The 16,597-nt window shown below is 46.7% G+C and overlaps 1 pseudogene; it reads left to right on the top strand.

Moving 5' to 3' along the window:
• The first annotated feature begins 8,874 nt into the window (after nt 1-8,874).
• Nucleotides 8,875-14,691, top strand: LOC102497546 (EF-hand calcium-binding domain-containing protein 14-like; annotated as a pseudogene).
• The last annotated feature ends 1,906 nt before the right edge of the window (nt 14,692-16,597 follow it).

Raw genomic sequence — 16,597 nt, 5'->3', positions numbered from 1 at the left:
TGATTTCCAAGCCACCAGGGCTGGGCATGAACCTGTAATTGACCATGTGGGAGTCCAACAAGATGACTGGTGTGCCATCTTCTGGCTCCATGGCAGTGAAATTTTCTTGATCTGAGTTTTCCATGTTTCCTAATACATATATTTCTGTTACTCTCATATTAACTGCTTTTAGGAAACATAACCTTTTGGGTTTTATTATTGTTACTGTTTTTTGTTTGTTTGTTTGTTTGTTTGTTTTTAGTTTTTGCTATAAAGTGTGTATTCTCACCATAAAGGGGCAGAGAGAATGAAAGTGAGAAATCACCCTCCAGAGGGATGGCCATGCCACAATCCTTTCTCCTCCTGCCTCTGGGGCGTTTTTAGTTTTTGCTATAAAGTGTGTATTCTCACCATAAAGGGGCAGAGAGAATGAAAGTGAGAAATCACCCTCCAGAGGGATGGCCATGCCACAATCCTTTCTACTCCTGCCTCTGGGGCATTGGGGCATGCACATACACAAGCTTAGTGTGATTCCAAGTCACTGGGTCTGGGACTTGAACCATAGTCATCCATGTGGGATCCAGTGCCTTAACCACCATGCCACCTGCAAGCCCCAATAGCACATGACTTTTTATAAAATATGATTCCTTCCTTGAAAGATGATCTGCAATAATAAAAGACAAGTCTTAATACTAAGTACAGTTAGATGAACGCAATCTCTAGTGAAGGGGGGGAACTAATAGCTCCAGCATAAATAAACCTGACTCCTTCCCTGTCCATTTATGCACTATGTGACCTAGTGCAAGTGACTGAACTGCTTCCAAATATCATTTCCTTCCACAAACTGGGACAGTAATACCATATTACAAGATAGTTGCTTAAATTAAAAGAGATCATGTGGTAACAGTGTTCAGGGAAATTATCATTTTTATCCCTCCTATCTAGAAAAAGGGTTCAAATAATTCTTACAGTTTACTACAATCCAACATTAACCAATTCTCTCTTATTCCTGATGTATTTATTATTATATGTAAATAAATATATGCTATTTTTTTCTGGAGAGATAAATAACTAAATTCACTAACCAGACATTTGTGAAACTGTACTTAAAAAACCTTTTATCATATATTTGAAACATTCTCCCTCATAAATCTGTTTTTAATACTATTCTATTTACATGGTTTACCGTATCTACTTCCTGCTACTTTCCCTGTAATATTAAGAATCACTTCCACATTGTAAATATAAGTACTTCATAAAGTAAGTGGCAGTCAAAATAATCTAAGAAATACAAAACAAATGAAAAAATAAATCATCCACTCTCAAGAACGTTAAACCACTGAGAAACAGATATTTTATAGTCACTGTTTTTTGACAAGCAAAATTATATCATGTTAAAGAGAACAATTTCTCTATTGTGGCTCACAGTGGCTCTAGTTGAATGAATTGGGAGAATAGAAGAAATTTTTTAAAGTTATAGTTTACAATGGATATTAACCTCGGGATATCTACCAATTGTTTTATAGCAGCTTGCTAATTTCCTCTCATTGGTATTTTCGGTAAATTTGCCAAATTTCTTGGTATTAATTTGCTATGGTATACAAACTGAACAATCTTCTATTTGGCAACTAAATTTTCAGTTGTTGGTGTTAATTTTACAGTTTTATCAACTGGACTAGGGAGAAATGTTCACATGTTGAAATAGTCACTTTGTAAGCTAAATAATATGATTGAATGTATAAAAGACAATGAAATAAAAAAATATTTAAAAAAATGACTTTAAAGAAACATAGTTATCGAGGTCAAAAACATAGTTATAGGACTGGCAGGTGTTGTGGTGGTTAAGGGCACTGTACTCCTGCATGGCCGACCATGGTTCAAGTCTCGGACCTGGTGGCCTGCTCTCTCACTTTCTCTCTCTTGCTTTCTCTGTCCCTCTCTGGTCAAATTGAAAGAAAGAAAGAGAGAGAGAGAGAGAGAAGTTAGTTGAATAAAACAATTCTTTTAAAAAAAGAAAAAAGTTACTAATATTCATTCATTAAACTTACATCTATAGAGTACAGCACACGTCACTACTGTTTCATATGAGGTATCTAGTGTGGCCTTGGTTCATAAGGAGTTTACAGACTGGTGAAGTTTTCTACGTATTTCTGTATGTGGTAAATGAAAAAAAAAATGATATTCTATTGCCAGTTTTCTTGGAACTGGCTTTATCTAGCAAATTACACTATCTCACAAGTTATAAGTCCTCAGCTCAGAAAGACTTTTTCCTCTTGTTAAAATGTACTTTTCTTCCCGTTTATTTTACTTCTTTCTTACATGAAAGAAGAGAGAGATAAAAAATAGATACCCTTGATGGCGTTTCACCAGCCAGTGATCCTTCCCTCAGCCTCCCAGTCAGTCATAATGAGGGGCATGTGTGGGCACACCAGCATGCTCAGGTTGACCTGGAATCCTAACGAGGCCTCCCATGTGGCTGCAGTATTGTACAGTGGCAACTCACCACTGCATACTGCATCGCTATGGCTGGGTCTTAACTATCACCTTTCCTAATAATTTGTTTTCTGATCAAAGGCTGGAGATGTCGGGACCAGCAGTTAGCGTAATGGCTATGTCGCTGGACTGCAACATAGTCTACCGCGGTTTGCGTCCTGAACCTGGTGGTTTAAAACTCACACTGGGCGCATGTACATGTGTGCCCAAGATCCCAGAAGGAGAATGGAGGAGAAGGGATTGCGGCGTGGCCATCCCCCCGGGGGGTGATTTCTCGCTTTCTGTTTCTCTGTCTCTCTCTGTCTGGCGAGCGCACGTGCCCTATAGCAAAAACCTCTACAAAAAAAAAAAAAGGATTAAAATGTATAGAAAAGTTAAAAAAAAAATGATAGGCTACACTTGGAATAAAAATAAGGACACACTTTTAGGGTAAGCAATCTATACAGAAGACCTGGGCACAAGGATCCAGTTATCCAGGTAGGTGAACAAAGGAGGTAAATGATTCTGACTGAGCACACAATCCCAGTACACTGAGAGCAGATCTCCAGTGCGGGAGCCTGGAACTGGAGTGCTGGGACCAGAACTGACTGCAGAAGTAGACCAAGAGCAAGTCACTGAGAGCTTTGAATTTAGATTCAAGAAGTTTAGATTTTATCCTGGGGGATTGGAGGTCCATTGAAGGGTTTTACCCAGGGAGTTAATAAGGGCTGCCTGAGCTGAAGTCAAGTGATTTCTTCTGATATTTCCATTTACAACAAATATTAGACAGGACTTCCTGCCTTATATACAAAATTAGACCTTGTTAAGTATCAGAGTGCCGATCCACACTTTTTTTAAGCACATGTAATACTTAACGCTCATGCACTGCTTACTATGTACTAGAACGTCTTTTTCTATTCTTTTTCATAATTATCATAGGACACACGTGCATGCCAAAAACAGAGAGGGGGGAGAGAGACACAGAGACAGAGACAGAGACAGAGAAAACCCTGACTAGCATGATCACACTGCAATCCTTCTTCTTCAATCTCTCCTTCCTTTCAGGTCCTTGGATGTGCACACACAACACTAGGGATTCAACACCAGTTGGCAGTGTGGGATCGAGTTTCCAATAGAGAGCACTTAATCACTGTGTGACAGAGATGGCCCTGTAGAATAGGACTTTTATTAAGTATTATATTGAAGACAAATCACTCAATATTTACAACTTTAAACCATATTGTATTAATATTTCCAACTTATAGATAAGAAACATGGGCTCAGAGAGGTTTTCTAGCTTACCCAAGTTTGTACATCTCTAAGTGTGGCTGAATCAGACTTTAGAGCCTGTGGTGTTACCACCAGGCTAAGCTGCCTCGAGAAGGATGGGATTCATTCTTCAGTTATCAAACTTTGCCTTTGATACTAGTCCTGACTTTTTAATAGATCAAACTTATCTTGTTTTGTTCCTTCATTTGAAACAATGATTTTCTCTAATATATCCTTCAGGCTTTTTTTTTTTCCCTGCAAGATTCACATGGAAAATGTACTTTCAAAATATACATAAATGTGATTATAAAAATATTTAATATAACCTTGTGTGTAAAAAAGAAATAAAACACCCAAGGTACTAGCTTCAATAGAAGAAAGGTGAATACATTTTCTATGAAACCTTTCACTATTTTGCTTTTTAGGAGTAGTAGTGCTGCCTTAAAAGTGTGTGTGTGTATACATATACACACACAGACATGTACAAAATGTGTGTGTGTATACACACACACGGACACGTACAAACGCACATGTACATATAGGTATATAAGATACACATATGCATACATATATATATATTTATGTATATTTTAAAGTAATATTATTACTTCTTGATCATATTAGGGTAGGACTACAAAAACTTTAAACCTAGCCCTAGCAGATGGCATAATGGCTATATCACTGGACTCCCATGTACTGGACCACAGTTTGAGTCCTGGACCTGGTGGCTTAAACTCACACCAGGCGCGTATGCATGCCCAAGATCCCAAGAGGGGAATGGAGAAGAGACTGCAGCGTAGCCATCCCTCTGGAGGGTGATTTCTCGCTTTCTGTCTCTCTGTCTCTGTCTTTCTGGTGAGCGCAAGTGCCCTAAAGCAAAAACCTCTCAAAAAATAAGAAAAAAAAACTTATAACTATTTCTTGATAACTTCAACTTATAACTTTTTATAACTTTAAGTAATAAAAAATGGTCTTTCACTTGGAAAAACAAAGTAAAACACAATATTTTAAAGCTGTGATCCTTGTTTTGTTTTTCTGATAGTTTCTCCTTAATTTCCTAATTAAATCTCATCATTCAGTATTAAGAAATGAGGAAATCTAGAAAAAAATAAAGATATTGTCACATGGAGGGTTTTTATCTTGGATAGCTCAACGGATAATTTGCATGTGTTGTTTCTTTTGTTAGACTGTTTTTTTCAGCCCAGATCTCTTATACAACCACCCATACGTAGTGGTTGGGAAAGACAAGGACATCACTGTGAACCCACTTTGCTCTAGGAAAGTTTTTATTTCTTCCAGGGGAACCATAACTGATTTAATAAGCCATTCACAGTTTCAATATATGGCAACCATGTGTACTCACAGGCATGACTTAATCTTTGAGACAAGTATACCCTACTGGCAGGGTCAACCAGGTAGAGAGGAAAACAGGTGTGTGGTTAGGTTAGCAGAGAAGAACTCACAGGTCTGAGGGTGGGTGGATCTCCATGCATGGCTCCAGCCAGGGGGCAGTGGTGCCTGCGAGAGGGCAGTGAACAGGGCACTGGCTTGACCCCACCCTATGCGACCTGCAGGGGACAGAGAAGTGGTAGGAGACACAGCTTGGGAAGACACACAACGCTCCCCCCCACCATCACCATACAATGAGGACCAGGGCCCGCCTGCCCAACAGCTGGGCAGGCCTGTGACAGGCAACACGGCACATGCCAGTGGCTTGGAGTTGCCAGGAGGTCGCACAACAACCCCCGCCCCCAAGAAAAACTACAGTGCTGCACGGCCCCAAAGACAAAAGGGACCAGACCCATGGGGGTGGGGACCATGCTGGGAAAGCCTCCAGACCAAAGCCCTATGAGCCCTCTGGGTCCCAAGTCACAAGGGGTCAGGGTGTCCCAGGCCCAGGGCCTGACTCTCCTGCATAGACCATGGAGGGCTTAGGAGCGACTAAAGGTAGGCCGTGACCCATCTACGGGCTGGAGGCTCGGGAGCCCGCCTGACCCTTTGGGGTGGGAGATGCTACGTGGTGTATGACGCCAACAGAAAGATGGTGCGCGTGGGCAGGAGAGGACCCCGACTAGCCCGCAAGAGTGACGCCCACAGCAGGGACAGTGCCACATGCGCCCCGTAGAGGATGGCCCCTCGGGTGGTGCAGAAAGGACAGTGACCAGAAGAAGGCCAGCGAGGCAAGTGGTAGTGGGACCCCCACAAGGGTAGGGGGACCCTGGCGCAGAGGGCCACAGAAGGGCATGGCTCCCGGGATGGCTTTCTCTGTAAAGCGCAAAGGCGGTCCTGGGGCGCACCCACTGCCCACAGCCAGGACCCCTCAGCGGCACTCCACAGGACGACCCGCAAACACCCACCACCAAGGCAGACCACCTGAACCCTCCCTCCAGAACCCTCCCTCCTCCGCGTGCCAGACACCCCACCATTCTGAAGGACTAGCGGGTCTCCCCTATGGCTGGTGCACGCGACACCTGTGGGACAAGGGCTGGGCTCCGTCGGGGAGGCGGCAGACAAGGCCGGGTGGACACGGAGGGAGACTACGGGGAGTGGGGAAGGGGGTCAAGAAACACGAGGCTCCAGGGTGACAGGCCCACGCAGGCGGAGACCGGAAGGACAGAAGGAGACGCCCCAGCGCGACAAGGGTCCCTCCGCCACACGTGAGGGCGGTCCCACGCAGCATCCCGGGAACACCCGCAGCCCTTCGGCAAGGCACCCCCCAAGCAGACCCCGAGGCGCCCTGACCCCCACCCGCGCGGCCTGGTGTGCTGGGGCAGGGGGGCTCCAGAGCAAGGAAGGGGGCCTCGAGGACGGTGCCCTGGACGGCCATGGCAAGGTCCGCCTCCCGGGGCAGCACGTGGGTCCCAAAGCCACACCCCGCGTGGGCAGTCGTGGAGCCTGGTGGACCCCTTCGGGCACACGCACACCCCAGGGCCTCCCATGACCGGCCGCACCGCAGGGCCCCCCAGCGTGCCTTGCCCACCCCCAACGCACGGCCGCCTACCGTTGGACGTCCGCCTCGACCATCCGTCTGTCCCGCTCTGCCCTGCGGGAACCACACAGGACACCTGCCCACACCCCACGGCACTCCTCGGCCTCTCCGAGGCCCTCGGGTGCCAGCACCACCGCCCTTTGCGCTGTCGTCGACTAGAGCAGCGATGGAAAGCCACGGGGGCGCGCACGCATGCACGCACACACGCACGCATGCAGCGCGGGCGGGAACGCTGGCCCAAGGTCCGATGGACCCTCTCCTGACTCGGACCGGAAGGCCAGGGCCATGGTAGGCGAAGAGAAGCTGCCTAGCCACTATGCCTAGTCTGGCCGCAGCAGGAGGTTTTCAGTCAGACGTCAGGGTGGACTCCCAGCTCCTGGTCACATGACCTGCCTATCAGTGGCCACTACTTCTTAACTGAGGAGCAAATGCATGGAACTCTGTCCTGCTGCAGGGTGTAGGGCGGGGGCACGTGAAGCTAAGATCACCCCCTGGGCTGCCCTGGGACCAGCAGGGTCTAGGGGTGAGCTGCACCATGAGGAAGGAAACAGGGAGTGCCGGGTGCTCAGACCTCCACTCAGCGCCCCAGGGCAGGAGCACAGAGCAGGACCACACTCCTCCTCTGGCCTGCAGCACCTGGTGCTCCAAGCTGCTCAAGAACAGGGCAGATGCACTACATCGTGCCACACCCTCCTCCATTCCACATGCCCTCCCCCCCACTTCAGCACCAAGGCCCCCACTCCCCCAGCAGAAGCCAGTCTCCCTTTGTAGCAGGGAGTCAGAAGGGAAATATTCCTTCAAGAGATAACCTGGTGGGGGCTGGTCTGCTGTGCCCCCCCAAGGTCAGATGTTAAGCAACCCCCACACCTGGCCCGCCCCCTCTAAGGGAGGTTAGTTACAGGCAGCAGGTTGGGCCGACCATCCCCCAGCACTGCAGTAGCTTCTGCAATAGGCAGGAGGTGGTCTTTATTCTGCAGAGGCACTGAGAACCCAGAGATGGGAGTGTTGGGGCTGCCTGGCCATAGAGGTGAGATGGACCTACAGGCCCTCCCACACCACATGGAACTAGTCTCTTCCTGAGTCTCCCACAGGTCAAAGGTCTGGGTGCTAAGTGAGGACAAACTTTTCCAATCCAAGTTCCAAAGAAGGCACAGACAGGGCTTGGACAGATCTATGAGATCTGTCTCAGGATCTCAAATGGCCCTCCTGGGTCTTTAATTTTTGTCCCTAAACTCCCTCTCCAAATAAGAATGAAATGCAGGGGGAAAGCGACAAAGTAGCAACCAGGTGTGGGTTGGCCAAGGGTCTCCTGGGTGCTGTACGGTGAGGAATCCTGGGCCAGAGCCCCCTGGGCACTCCCACCCAGGGGTGAGACTTACCGGACCCAATGAGGGCTGGAGATTGGAGCCCAGAAGAAAATGGAACTCAGATGGGAGAGGGAAGTCACGCAGAGTTGGTCAGGGAGCTGGTGGGCCAGATGAATAAAGCCCTGCGCACAGACTGCCAGTTAATAGGGTGGAAAGGGGAGCAATCCTCTGGCCCAGGATTCCCCACTAGTTTCTGATGTCCTAGTGACCCAGGATCAGAGCAGAGCTCTGCACCCTGTGGACCAGGACCACTCACCTCAGGTGACCTTCTCCAGGGTGCCAGCCAGATGCAGCCTCCAGGGCCTCTAAGGTGGTACCCAACAGGCCATGCCAGGGGCTCTGTTCCATGAAGGTTAACCCCCTCTCCACCAGCATCCACAACCATTCCCGAGACCGCTCCCCTGTCCCCCTGTTGCGGCCTGGCACCCCAGCTCACCTCGCTCATGCTCCCTTCTGTGGTGTACCAAGGACAACACTGAGCTCAGAACTCACACTAGACTACACTGCCCTAGAGCGAGGTAAGAACCCGTGCAGCAAGGGCAGGGTTGGGGTAGTGTCCCAGCCGCAGCCAAGGCTCTCTTAGAGTGGTCCCACGCAGTGTGGGCGGGCACGCACACTAGCAGCTGGCGTCCCAGTCCTGTGGCTTGGGGCGGCTTTGACTCTGGCTCTGGCATTCAGGCGTCTAGGTATGGCGACAGTCACAGGGTGATGGGCCCAGGATGGAGGGTGCTGGCTGGTCAGGGGTGATTCTCGGGTATGTCTTAAGGCACCCGCTACTCTCAACCCCTCCCACAGAGGATGCTCAACATCTATGCGGTCTGGCTGTTGGAGGACCTTTTGGTCTTAAAGGCAAGTTCTCCCTAGGGCTTCCTTCCCGTAGTTCCTCGTGGCCCAGATGGCTTGGGTGCTCACCCATCCAACTCACCTTTGTAGACCCCTCCCTTTTTATGTAGAGATTTTTGCTGCAGGGCGTGTGTGCTAGTTGGAGAGACAAAGAGAAAGTGAGAAATCACCCTACCCCTGGAGGGTTGGCCACGCAGCAATCCCTTCCCCTCCAGTGGAGACCCTTAGTTTAACAGGCAGCTCCACGGTGTTGTAAGGCCAAACCTCTGGAAAGCATTTGTTAGTTCTGACCTTGACTTCCTCTGGTATTACAGAGACTTTGTGTGGTTTGGGGCAGGGGGTCTAGCCAGGTCATCTTCAGGCTCAAAACATCACTGCCTCACAAGGGGCAAGTCTGGCATTCCTTATTGTTGGTTTCCATGAATGTTTCTATTTCAGTTTTCCTTTGTTTAGTAGCTTAGAAATCTTCCAGAGTAGGCTGTTTAGTTTCCATGTTTTTGTCTATTTCTGAGGGTTCTTTCTGTTAATGATTTCAAGTTTAATTCCATTTTCGTCAGAGAAGATGCTGGATCTAGTTTCAATATCGTGTGAGGGGTAGTTCTCGGGTATGTCTTAAGGCACCCGCTACTCTCAACCCCTCCCACAGAGGATGCTCAACATCTATGCGGTCTGGCTGTTGGAGGACCTTTTGGTCTTAAAGGCAAGTTCTCCCTAGGGCTTCCTTCCCGTAGTTCCTCGTGGCCCAGATGGCTTGGGTGCTCACCCATCCAACTCACCTTTGTAGACCCCTCCCTTTTTATGTAGAGATTTTTGCTGCAGGGCGTGTGTGCTAGTTGGAGAGACAAAGAGAAAGTGAGAAATCACCCTACCCCTGGAGGGTTGGCCACGCAGCAATCCCTTCCCCTCCAGTGGAGACCCTTAGTTTAACAGGCAGCTCCACGGTGTTGTAAGGCCAAACCTCTGGAAAGCATTTGTTAGTTCTGACCTTGACTTCCTCTGGTATTACAGAGACTTTGTGTGGTTTGGGGCAGGGGGTCTAGCCAGGTCATCTTCAGGCTCAAAACATCACTGCCTCACAAGGGGCAAGTCTGGCATTCCTTATTGTTGGTTTCCATGAATGTTTCTATTTCAGTTTTCCTTTGTTTAGTAGCTTAGAAATCTTCCAGAGTAGGCTGTTTAGTTTCCATGTTTTTGTCTATTTCTGAGGGTTCTTTCTGTTAATGATTTCAAGTTTAATTCCATTTTCGTCAGAGAAGATGCTGGATCTAGTTTCAATACTTTTAAATTTGTAAAGGATTGTTTGTGCCCTGGTATGTGATCAATTTTGAAAATGTCCCACGCAGGAAAGAGAAAGCCATGTATATTGAAATTGCTGGGTGACGCATTCTCTGTCAGGCCCATTTGATTTATGGTATCAAGTAGCTCCTGTGTCTGTTTTTTCTTTGTCTAGATGACCTGTCCAGTGAGGTGTTGAAATTCCCAACAATCAGGGTGTTGTAATCTCTCCTTTTAGATTTAGCAATCTTTCTTTAATGTATTTGGGTGCATGGTGTTAGGAGCATAAATGTTTATAATTGTTTCACCTTTTTTGTGACTTAAACCTGTTAGAATCATATAGTGTCCGAAAGCAAGCTGGGGCTGGAGAGATGGCTCGGTTCTGGAGCCGGGGACTGCCATAGCCGTATCACCTCCTCGGGAGCAGCGGTGGCCCAGGTTGAGGCTGGAGCAGAGGCAGTGCGTGTGAGCTGTCCACAGTCACCCAAGGGACACCACCTCAAACTGTGGAGCGCTTCAGCTGGGTCGAGCTGCTGCTCAGCACTGCACCCTGCTGGGTCTCCCCAGGGCCCAGGACTGGCTCCACTCAGGCTGAGCCCTCCAGCCAGGCTGAGTCTTCCTCGGCCTCAGGTTCAGGCTCAGGCTCCCTTTATGCTCAGGATGGAGGTGGGAGAATGGTGACCATCCCATACTCTAGCAGGCTTCCTGGCCCGGAAATTCCCTCAGTGCCAGGATAACATCTTGGTCTTAGCGGCTCAAATCCCACCTGTGGCTTCCTGCCAGGCGAAGTGGGGGTGGAGATATGGGGCTATTGCTGTGCACCTCTCCCTCTTCTCTCATCCAAGAATAAGCTTCTTTTTCCTCTCAGTTGGAAATCCTGAACCAGAGACCTAAAATATCTACCCTGTATGTCTTTCCCCAGCTCCTGGAGCATCCTTACGCGTACTGCCTACTTATCATAGAGAATCCCTCATTATTGACTTGGCTTTTTCCTGTTTGGGAGATAAAAAGTTGTTCCCCTTTCTGCCCTATTAACTAGTACTCTATGTCCTGGGCTTTATTCATTTGCCCCCCCAGCTCCCTGACCATCTCTGTGTGACTTCCCCCACCCGTTGTAAGGCCAAACCTCTGGAAAGCATTTGTTAGTTCTGACCTTGACTTCCTCTGGTATTACAGAGACTTTGTGTGGTTTGGGGCAGGGGGTCTAGCCAGGTCATCTTCAGGCTCAAAACATCACTGCCTCACAAGGGGCAAGTCTGGCATTCCTTATTGTTGGTTTCCATGAATGTTTCTATTTCAGTTTTCCTTTGTTTAGTAGCTTAGAAATCTTCCAGAGTAGGCTGTTTAGTTTCCATGTTTTTGTCTATTTCTGAGGGTTCTTTCTGTTAATGATTTCAAGTTTAATTCCATTTTCGTCAGAGAAGATGCTGGATCTAGTTTCAATACTTTTAAATTTGTAAAGGATTGTTTGTGCCCTGGTATGTGATCAATTTTGAAAATGTCCCACGCAGGAAAGAGAAAGCCATGTATATTGAAATTGCTGGGTGACGCATTCTCTGTCAGGCCCATTTGATTTATGGTATCAAGTAGCTCCTGTGTCTGTTTTTTCTTTGTCTAGATGACCTGTCCAGTGAGGTGTTGAAATTCCCAACAATCAGGGTGTTGTAATCTCTCCTTTTAGATTTAGCAATCTTTCTTTAATGTATTTGGGTGCATGGTGTTAGGAGCATAAATGTTTATAATTGTTTCACCTTTTTTGTGACTTAAACCTGTTAGAATCATATAGTGTCCGAAAGCAAGCTGGGGCTGGAGAGATGGCTCGGTTCTGGAGCCGGGGACTGCCATAGCCGTATCACCTCCTCGGGAGCAGCGGTGGCCCAGGTTGAGGCTGGAGCAGAGGCAGTGCGTGTGAGCTGTCCACAGTCACCCAAGGGACACCACCTCAAACTGTGGAGCGCTTCAGCTGGGTCGAGCTGCTGCTCAGCACTGCACCCTGCTGGGTCTCCCCAGGGCCCAGGACTGGCTCCACTCAGGCTGAGCCCTCCAGCCAGGCTGAGTCTTCCTCGGCCTCAGGTTCAGGCTCAGGCTCCCTTTATGCTCAGGATGGAGGTGGGAGAATGGTGACCATCCCATACTCTAGCAGGCTTCCTGGCCCGGAAATTCCCTCAGTGCCAGGATAACATCTTGGTCTTAGCGGCTCAAATCCCACCTGTGGCTTCCTGCCAGGCGAAGTGGGGGTGGAGATATGGGGCTATTGCTGTGCACCTCTCCCTCTTCTCTCATCCAAGAATAAGCTTCTTTTTCCTCTCAGTTGGAAATCCTGAACCAGAGACCTAAAATATCTACCCTGTATGTCTTTCCCCAGCTCCTGGAGCATCCTTACGCGTACTGCCTACTTATCATAGAGAATCCCTCATTATTGACTTGGCTTTTTCCTGTTTGGGAGATAAAAAGTTGTTCCCCTTTCTGCCCTATTAACTAGTACTCTATGTCCTGGGCTTTATTCATTTGCCCCCCCAGCTCCCTGACCATCTCTGTGTGACTTCCCCCACCCATCTGAGTTCCAGTTTCTTCTGGGCTCCAATCTCCAGTCCCTTGTGGGTCTGGTCAGTCCTACCTCAGGGTTGGAGTGCCCAGGGGTCTCTGGCCCAGGATTCCCCACCCTGGAAGGCAACTCTTAGTCAGCAAGAGATTTGGGTACTGGATCATGATCTGAGAGCTCAGGAGTGGGCGCTCCTTTCACACGACACAAGAAGAAGAAAAAGTGCAAAGAGCTCTATGCATTAACAGCGTTGGCTGGGGACAGTGGAGAAAGAAGCCCAAGAAAGGCTCAAACAGCCACTGCCTGTTCAGAACAGAGCCTCCTGGCTCAGATGCTGAGTCTAGCTCTGAAGAAGAGGAATTTGGTGTAGTTGGAAATCACTCCCCCTTTGTCAAGGGAGTCTATGATGCTCTAAGATCTGTTTTCCCCTCTGCTTTCATCATCCTTGCTGCCTGTATTGTGGCCTGTGTGGGCCTGGGGTGGATGCAAATTGCTCTCAAGGAGAATCTGGATGCACTCTAGAAAAAAATTCAGAACAATGAAGTCTAATCAGAAAAGCTCATTCCAAGAAATCTCTAAACTTAATAAAAACTCAGCTAACAAAAACAACTTGAGAAGATTGAATCTGGAGAATTGGGCTTGAACAACGTCTGGATAAACATCACAGAAACAAATAAGCTGATTTCTCTGTTGACTTCTGCCGTAAACCACCTCAAAGTCAATGTTAAGTCAGCTGCAGACATAATTAGCCTTCCTATGGCTGTGGAGGGATTTCAGAAGAGGGTCGCTTCCCTTGGCGATACGTTAGACAGTGTCCCTCTTGCTGTGGAGGCAATACAGAAAACTGTGGACGGACATAAGGAAACCATGGAGTTACGGCAGAGTGAAACAAATCAGCCCATCTTGAAGGACACTAGTGGAAGGAGCCAGCTCATTATTCCATCACCTCCAGCTACATTAGAACCTGGAAATAAAACCTACAGTGAGAGTTTGAAACAGGATATCCTGTACCTTCATGACACTTTAGAAGAGGTAAACTGTGCCCTAGTGGGGTACCAGAGACAGAACGATCTCAGATTCAAGGGGATGAATGAGACAGTAATCTTACTCAGAGAGTCAACCTCATCGAAAGTGATATGGTTGCCATGAACAAGGAAAAAAAGAGAGCAACCTGTCCCTCAGCAGTATGGGTAACAGAGCTGCCACTCTGAAAAGAGACTCTTTGGATCAAGAGTCCAACAAAGAGATATACTGGAAACCCAAGACATAAAGATGTTCAAATTCTTTGGACCAGCAGGTGACGTAATGGCTATGTCACTGGACTCCCATGCAGTCGACTGTGGTTCGAGTCCCGGACCCGGTGGCTTAAACTCAAGCTGGGGGCATGTGCGTGTGTGCCCAAGATCCTGAGAGGAGTGGAGGAGAAGGGATTGCAGCATGGCCATCCCCCCGGGGGGGTGATTTCTCGCTTTCCATCTCTGTCTCTCTCTGTTTTTCTGGCAAGTGCACGCACCATGTAGCAAAACCTCTCCAAAAAAAAGAAAAAAAAAAGGGAAGAAGTTAAAATTCTCAGGTATCCAAGCTCAGAGAGAAACTGCAACTGATCAGTGCTCTCACAAATAAACCTGACAGCAATAGGCCTCCAAAGACCCCTGGCAAAGAGCAAGTTCAGAGTTTCATGTCAAACCCATCAGCATGGCCGAAATTCTCACAGTCTCTTGGAGACAAAATAGGCCCAACCAAGGTCAGTCTCCTTACCAGGAATCTCTAGCATTGAAGAGCTTCAAGATTTATTCCACAAGACTGGCCAGGACATGGATGGGAAGTTGACCTATCAGAAAATCTGGAACTCCTTAGGTTCTGCCATGCCAGAACCAGGGGGCTTGAAAGCCTTTTATTCCAACGGAGACTGAAGACACTCATTTCTAGAGTTAGGAGTAGCTTTAGGTGGTTAAGGCTACTAAATATCAGGTGTATTTTAGAAATGGCTATATACTCTAGACTACTGAATATCCATGCATCTAACAAAAACAGCCCTTTACTTACCCACCAATTCTCCAGACCTCCAAACTACTATGACAGACAGACTGCCACCTTTTAACTTGTCTGAAGAAGCTATATAAAAGTAATTTTTTAAAAGGAAATAAAAGAGAATAATATAGGGAAAAAAAAGGAAAAAAAATAATATTCTTTGTCTCTTTTCCTCATTTTTTAAATCATAAAATCTATTTTGCCTGATACCAGTCTCGCAACTTTGGTCTTTTCTGAAATTATTTGCATGAAACATCTTTTTCCAGCCCTTCACTTAAGTCTATGTGTTTCTTTGTCAATGAATTATGTTTCTTGTGAGAAACATACAGAGTGTTTTTTTGTTTTTAGTCCATTGAGTCAATGTGTGTCTTTTGGTTGAGGAATTTAATTCATTAACTTTAAAAGTTATTATCAATATGTGTGGCTGTGTCTGTCATTTTGACGTTTTTTGCTTTTAGTTCTTTTGTGTTCTCTTACATCTATTTCTCTCTCTTTAGTTTTAGTCATATAGTACTCCCTTAAGTATTCCCTGAAAAACTGGTCTAGTGTTGGTGAATTTTTTCATCTTTTTTAATCAGGGAATTATTTTCAAGCCACTGGGTATGGGAATCAAACTGAGCACCTGGTTATGTGGGATTCAGCTGCCCTAATATCCACGACACCTGATGCCCCACCCCAGTCTCATATTAATTATTTTCCATTGTTTTTGGTGTCTTGGACTAAATTGGCGGTTTTGTCTTCTAGGTTGGAAGTCATTTTTTTTCTCCACGGTGTAGTGAGTTGTTAATAATACTTTTTGAGGGAAATTTTTATTTCAATGATTTTCTCATTTCTTGAAATCAGTTGTCCATTTTCTCTTGCATCTCATTGAATTTTGTTATGATGATTATTCTGAATTCTTTTTCCAACGTATCTGTAATTCCTGGTTTTATCTATTGCTGGTGAGGAGTTACCGTGTTTCTTCACAGGAGACATAGTCCTGGCTTTCTCCTATTTCTTGAGATTTTTCTTTGATTTTTAGGCATTGAGTGACATACTTATCTTCTTTCTGTTTCTTTAGAGTAGTTTCCTGTAACTGTGTGCTTGTACCCTTCCCTATGGTTTGAGTTATCTTCCAGTTTCCTCCTCCTACTGTGGGCAGGAGTGCAGTATTCACAGTGGGAGTTTTGGGTTTCAATTTTCAGAGGCAAGTTTCTCTCCTTTTTCTCCTTGGGGTGCAATGTGAGTAGAGAATTCCTCCGTAGCCTGACCATCTTCAGGTGGAGGAGTCCGACCCAGGTCAGCACGTTGGCAAGGCCGCTGCTGTGTACCCCCCATCCCCGACCTAGGAATAAAACTTAGGTCAAATTAGCATGTCAGCAAGGCTGCTTGCTATTTGCTCCAGAAAACTGTTGTAGCCTTGCTGGGAAACAACCCCCCTCTGACTCCCCAATATACTACTATAAAAGAATTACATAGCTCTCTATTTTTTTATTATTTTTTCATTTCATTTTCTTCCATACATTCAATCACATTATTATTTATCTTGCAAAATGGATATTTCAGCAGGTGAATGCCTCTCCCCAGCACCGTCGATAAAACCACGAAACATCTTCAACATAGCTCTCTTATACATCCTGAGTATATGATAAAATTTCCAGGAAGTCCCCCGACTGCTCCCCTTTTGCTCTGACTGCCTATTGTTAATTACAATGCTTTACTCCGGACAGTTACAATAGAGAGTGTGATGAAGTCAAATCTAGGCAAAAATCTTCTTGACCTTTGGAAGGTCCTTCAAGATACATTTAACTTAAGCTTGGGAATAATCTTTTAGGCCAAAACGGGCCCAGG

The sequence above is a fragment of the Tupaia chinensis genome, unplaced genomic scaffold (genome assembly GCF_000334495.1).
Source record: "Tupaia chinensis unplaced genomic scaffold, TupChi_1.0 Scaffold144437_1, whole genome shotgun sequence".
In the NCBI taxonomy this organism is placed as follows: domain Eukaryota; kingdom Metazoa; phylum Chordata; class Mammalia; order Scandentia; family Tupaiidae; genus Tupaia; species Tupaia belangeri.
This window is presented reverse-complemented; position numbering and strand designations above follow the sequence as displayed.